This window comes from Leptonychotes weddellii, chromosome 4 (assembly GCF_054177405.1).
Source record: "Leptonychotes weddellii isolate Sample4059 chromosome 4, ASM5417740v2, whole genome shotgun sequence".
Taxonomy (NCBI): domain Eukaryota; kingdom Metazoa; phylum Chordata; class Mammalia; order Carnivora; family Phocidae; genus Leptonychotes; species Leptonychotes weddellii.
The window spans coordinates 101,916,518-101,922,581 of NC_138372.1; the positions used below are offsets into that span (position 1 = coordinate 101,916,518).

A 6,064-nucleotide genomic window follows, 5' to 3' on the forward strand; every position below is an offset into this window, starting at 1 on the left:
GATCCTATGAATTCATTCATAAATTTGTCATTTTGGAGATGAACCATGAGAGACTACGGACTCCGAGAAACAAACTGAGGGTTTTAGAGGGGAGGGGGGTGGGGGGATGGGTTAGCCTGGTGATGGGTATTAAGGAGGGCATGTACTGCATGGAGCACTGGTTGTTATGCGAAAACTATGAATCATGGATCACTACATCAAAAACTAATGATGTATTGTATGGTGACTAACATAACATAATAAAACAAAATAAAATTTAAAAAAATAAAAAATAAATAAATTTGTCATTTTTAAAAATTCCAACCAGAGCCATTGCTGTTCACTGAGAAAAATCATCTGAAGGCCACACTGAGCGTTCACTCTGGACCATGAACCTGGGACCTGGGACTCCCCTTTCTTCCAGACAGAGGGGGCTGCAGTCAAGTTTAGCTTCCCATATTCTATGGGCTGAATGCTTGTGTTCCCCTAAAATTCATATGTTGAAACCCTAAGCTCCAATGTGATAGTATTGGGAGGCAGGTCCTTAGGAAGGTGATTCGGTCATGAGGGTGGAGCCCTCATGATGAAATTAATGCCCTTATAAAGAGAAGGGGACCTGAGCTGCTCTCACCCAAGTGCTCACATGCTCTCTCTCTCTCTCTCTCTCTCTCTGCCAAATGAGGACACAGCCAGAAGGCAGCTGTCTGTGAACCAAGATGGGCTTCCCCAGGAACCTGATCATGCAGGCACCCTGACCTCAGACTTCCCAGCCTCCAGAACTATAAAAAATAAATGTTATTTAAGCCATCCAGTCTATAGTATTTTGTTAGAGCAGCCTGAACTAAGTCACCATAGAACCAGTGGCTTCTTTCCACCAGCAGGAGGGATTGTGTGTCCTCATAGACTCAGAGGATCCCGACAGCCCCTGTTAATAGCTTGAGCCCAGCCTGTCTGTGGGGAAGTACATATGCCTCAAGGTTGCCCTATAAAAAGGAAAAATAATAGGGGAATAATCCCTCCCCTGAAACACAAACTCAGTCTGGAAGACCTACCAGGGCCCCCGTCACAGTGAGATGAGGGGTAGGGAGGGCTTTTTTCTTGACTACCCTTGGTCTGTTTCATTGTCTCTTTCTCTAAGGAGGCTAATTTCCTAATCTCTGCCATGAGACTGCAGAACTCATCAGGCCTGGTGCACAACACCAGGCTGTTTGGCACTCGATTCTCTCCTCTGTCAGTAGTAACAGCTGGGGATCAGCACAGCTTCCTGTGACAGGAAGTTCTGGGAGAAGGCTAAGTCCCTGCCTGCCAATTTCTGAATTCAACATGCACTCACCTGGCATCACAATCACTCCAAAACTTGATGAGAATACTAATACTCTCTAATGCTGGCATGATTACTGCATGCTCTTCTCCCACTCTCCCTTCATTCGTCATCCGGCTTTACATGGACAGTATATTGAAATTAAATGTGCCAAGAAGGGGAAAGACCAGGACAAGATAATATTAATAATACTGACTGTTAATTATAAGCCAAAAAATAAGACTACATTTTCCTGTTATTTCTTTTTCTTTTTGTCATTAAATATACATGCAGAAAAGCACATAACAGAATTACATTTTAAAGAATAATTATAAAGCAAACCCTCTATAACTACCAGTCAGGTCAAGCAATTGTGTGCCAGAGCCCCAGAAGTCACCCTTCCCTCCTGCATCCTTCCCAGACCACTGCTCTGTCCACCTTGGAGGTTACCTACCCCTTTATTATGTTAGTTTCCTGGCTATCTTCCTAGTTTTATCACATCTGTATATATACCCCTACCTAATGTATTCTGACTTTGCCTGGTTTTGAAAGTCATGTAAATGGCATCAGTCTTACCATATGATTTTTGTGTGCACATGTGTTAGTTTATGTCTCTCTAGTTTTGTGCAATATCATGTTTGTGAGATTTATCCATTTGTTCATTCTCACTAATGTGTAAGACTTCACTGACTGTATTTATGAATGAATTTGATGAACATTAGGTATGGGTATGTTCAACTTCAGTAAATAATGCCAAACTATTTCCCAAGGTGGTTGAATAAGTTCATCTGCCTGCCAGCAGTGTCTGAGAGTTTCTGCTGCTTCATAGTTCATCAACACTTGGTGTTATCAGCCATTTGAGTCTTACCCATCCATCCAGTGAGTGTGTAATAGAATCTCATGGTGGCTTGAATTTGCATTTTCCTGGTTACCAATGAGTTTGATTATCCTTTCATGTCCATTAGCTTGAAATACCTGTTCAAGCCTTTTGCCCGTTTCTCCTTTGGGTTCTCCATCCATTCATTTGCAGGAGCTCCTTATACATTTTTGATACTTTCTCTTTTTCAGATACATATGTCAGTAGTATCTTCTCCTACTAGGTGGAATTGTCTCTTCACTCTCTTTAATGGAGTCTTTTGATAAAATTTGCACTGAAGTATAACGTATTCAATTTTATCAATATTTCTCCTTTTGGCTAGCGGATTTTGCATCTTTTTATGAAATTCTTCCCTGTGCCCCAGGTTATAAAGATTCTATTTTAAGACTATCTTCTAAATGTTTTCATTTGCTTTATACACTTAGGTCTTTAATCCACCCAGAATTGATTTTTGTGCATGATGTGAGGTCCACTAAGTCCAATGGTCCCAGCATCATTTACTAAAAAAACTGTTCTTCCCCACACTGCTTTGTAGTACCAACTCTCTCATATAACAAGTGTCAACATGTGCCTTGGTCTCTAGTTTTTAGGGCCCTCTATTATGAATTTTCAGGCCAAGACTCCTCTACACAAACATTTCTCTTATGACTTACCATACTTTTATAATGTCCTAATACCTGGTAGGACCAGTAATCCCACCTCCTCTGCTTCTCCAAGTGTGTCTTGGCTGTTCTTTGTCTTCTGCATTTCCATATAAATCTTAGAATGAGCCTCTTAGAATTTTTTTAATGTCCTGCTAGATTTTTATTAGAATTATACAGGCTCGATATATCAATATTGAATCTTCTAATCCATGACTATAGCATATCTCTCCATTGATTTAAGTCAATCTAAATCATGTTGTATAGTTTTCTGCATAGAGGACTCACACATCATTTGCTATTTGACTCCAAGATTCTTCACACTCCAATGCTTTGAGAAATGGCACCTTTTTCTTATTTGTCTAATTCTTTAATTTGGTAAGAAAGAAAAACAATTGATTTTTATAAGTTTTTTTTTAATGTACCAGGAACCTTCAGAACCTCTTTTTTTATTTTAATGATTTATTGTTAGGTAAAATTTTTTTCATAAAAAAATCCAAGATTTCAATAAATGTGTACAAATGGCCATATATGGAATTCATTTTTAATACTGGTGGGATGGGATAGTTATAACTAATAAATAGCCTTATGGTCTCACTGTCTGTGAAGGTTAATGTGCTATAATGAGAATTATTTTCACAAAATATCAGCGAGTTACCCAAACATTACATACCATACACATTAATTTTTATTTATAAGAATGTGTTCTGCTAATCAGCTTCCTATAATTCTACAACATTTAAATCTTTCCCCAGGAGACTGTAGTTCCTTCTAATGATTGGTAGAACAAGCATTGACTGAGAGCCTACCATGTGCCAGATATATCACATGCTTCCTTTCATTTGATTTTTACAATGATCACCCGAGGAAGCAATTATCTGCATTAATAGGTGAAGAAACTGAAGCGGTAGCTTAGTACATAATTTGCCTGAGGTCCCACAGCAACTGAGTGACCAAGTTCGGATTTCAGTCCATAGAGTACCAATCCCCTCCACTGCTTGTGCCTTGAAGGAGAGGGTCACCCACCAGCTGTTCAGCAGACCTAGGAGAACCACAGGGTCCAGCTCCACCGCCCAGCCCTCTGCACACACCACCACGTGCCATTGGTCTTTGGCATGAGGCCTTTAAGGGCATGCTAGCTTTGAATAATATTTCAATATTCTATCCCTTGTTATGGTGTGAGAAATAATATAGAAATAGAGATATATAGATGTAGATATGTAAGGACATACAGAAGTAGAGCTAGAGATAAAAATAGAGGCAGAGACAGAAATAGAGAAATAGAGATCATGTTGGCCTTTGTGCCAACAGTGAAGGCTTGACTGCTATCTTTTGAAAGACCTACTTACAAGGTTGAAAGACCTTCAGCCGCTCTCTGAAAACTTGGATTTTGGGAGTGTTCCCATCACCCTAATAAAAGTTGCTCACTGTGCTGAAACCGTTTATACAAATAATGTGGTTTATGCCAAACACCTGCTTTTCTTTGGGGAGTCTAGAATTTGGGTACTTGCTAAGCAGTCCCCAATAAAAACTCTGGGCATTGAGCCTCTAATGAACTTCCCTTTCGGACAACATTTCATATGTGCTGTCACATCTCATTCCTGCGGAAATTGTGTCCTGCAGGACTCTGCTGGGAAAGGTCCCTTTGTAGTCTTGCACCTGGTTCCTCTGGACTTTGCCCCGCGAGCCTTTGCCTTTGTTGATCTTGCTTTGTATCCTTTCACTGTAATAAATCACAGTCATGAATATCACTGTATACTCCATGATTCCTCCTAGTGAATCAGGGAAATTGGGAGTCATCTTCAGGACCTCCAACTCAGCTCACCTCTCCATCCAGTGAATATTGAGGTCCAATACACTTGCCAGAGGCTTCATCTCTAAACAAAAGAGTTTTTTTTTTTTAACTACATTAACCAGCATCAAGTTTTTGTCACAGTGAATAAAAATTACCTTTCTGAAAGGCTTAACCTGTGGTTCTGATGGGATTTTTCCTGGTAAAGTTGTTCCCCAGATCTCTGAAGTCCTACCTTTGATCCTCTGTTCAGCAATGAGAGTGTTTCCTCAATGTCCTCCCCTCATGGTTCCTTTGTTCCATCTCCACTTGTCTCACTCCTCTGAACATCTTTTTTATTTTTTATTTTTTTAAAGATTGTATTTATTTTTTGACAGAGAGACAGCGAGAGAAGGAATACAAGCAGAGGGAGTGGGAGTGGGAGAAGCAGGTTTCCCACTGAGCAGGGAGCCTGATGCGGGGCTCAATCCCAGGACCCTGGGATCATGACCTGAGCCGAAGGCAGACGCTTAATGACTGAGCCACCCAGGCGCCCCTGAACATCTTTTTTAGAGAATATATTTGCACGCAGCTGTAAGAGAACACAGAAGAGATCCTTGTACCCTTTATCCAGCTTACTCCATTGTAACATTTTACAAGCCTTCTGTACAGTATCACAACCAGTATCTGCACACTGTTAGAATCCACCCATCTCATTCAGATTTTCCCAGTTTTATTTGCACATTGTGCATGTATTAAGTTCTATACAATTGTATCATCAGTTTAGGTTAACATACCCACAACCTCAGTCAAGATACTGAACAGTTCCAACCACACAAGGACCCCTCATGATGTCCTTTATAACAACATCCATCTTCTTCTTCCCCTGAAAACCACTAATCTGTTCTCCACCTCTAAAACTCTGCCATTGCAAATGTTATATAAATGTACTCATACAATATGTAACCTTTGGGGATTGGTTTTTTTTTTACTCATCACTATTCCCTGGAGATTCATCCAGGTTGTGGTGCGTATCTGTACTTTGTTTTCATTGTTGAGTAGTATTCCATGATATGGATGTTTCACAGTTTATTTATCCATTCACCTGTTGAAGGACATCTGGGCTGATTCCAGTTTGGGCACTTACAGACAAAGCAGCTATAAACATTTGTGTGCAGGCTTTTGTGTAAAAATAGGTTTTTATTTCTCTGGAATAAATTGCTGGGTCAGATGGTAGGTGTATGCTTAGTTTGTTGGGAAGCTGGAAAATTGTTTTCCAGAGTGACTATACCATTTTAGATTCCTACCAGCAATGTGTGAGTGATCCAGTTTCTCCTGCTATTGATTTTTTATAACTCCAGATTCCCATTTTGAGTGACTGATGGATGTAGTTACAAGTCACTTCCAAACCATGTTACGCATCTTGAAAATATATGGGTGGGATGCTTCAAATGTATCTACAACTGTCCTCCCAGAGCATTGCCACCTCTATTGGA

The 6,064-nt window shown here is 40.1% G+C and overlaps 1 pseudogene; it reads right to left on the reverse strand.

Moving 5' to 3' along the window:
- Positions 1–1,413, reverse strand: part of LOC102749304 (fatty acid-binding protein 5 pseudogene) — a 20,552-nt pseudogene extending 19,139 nt beyond the window's left edge.
- Between the last annotated feature and the right edge of the window lie 4,651 nt (positions 1,414–6,064).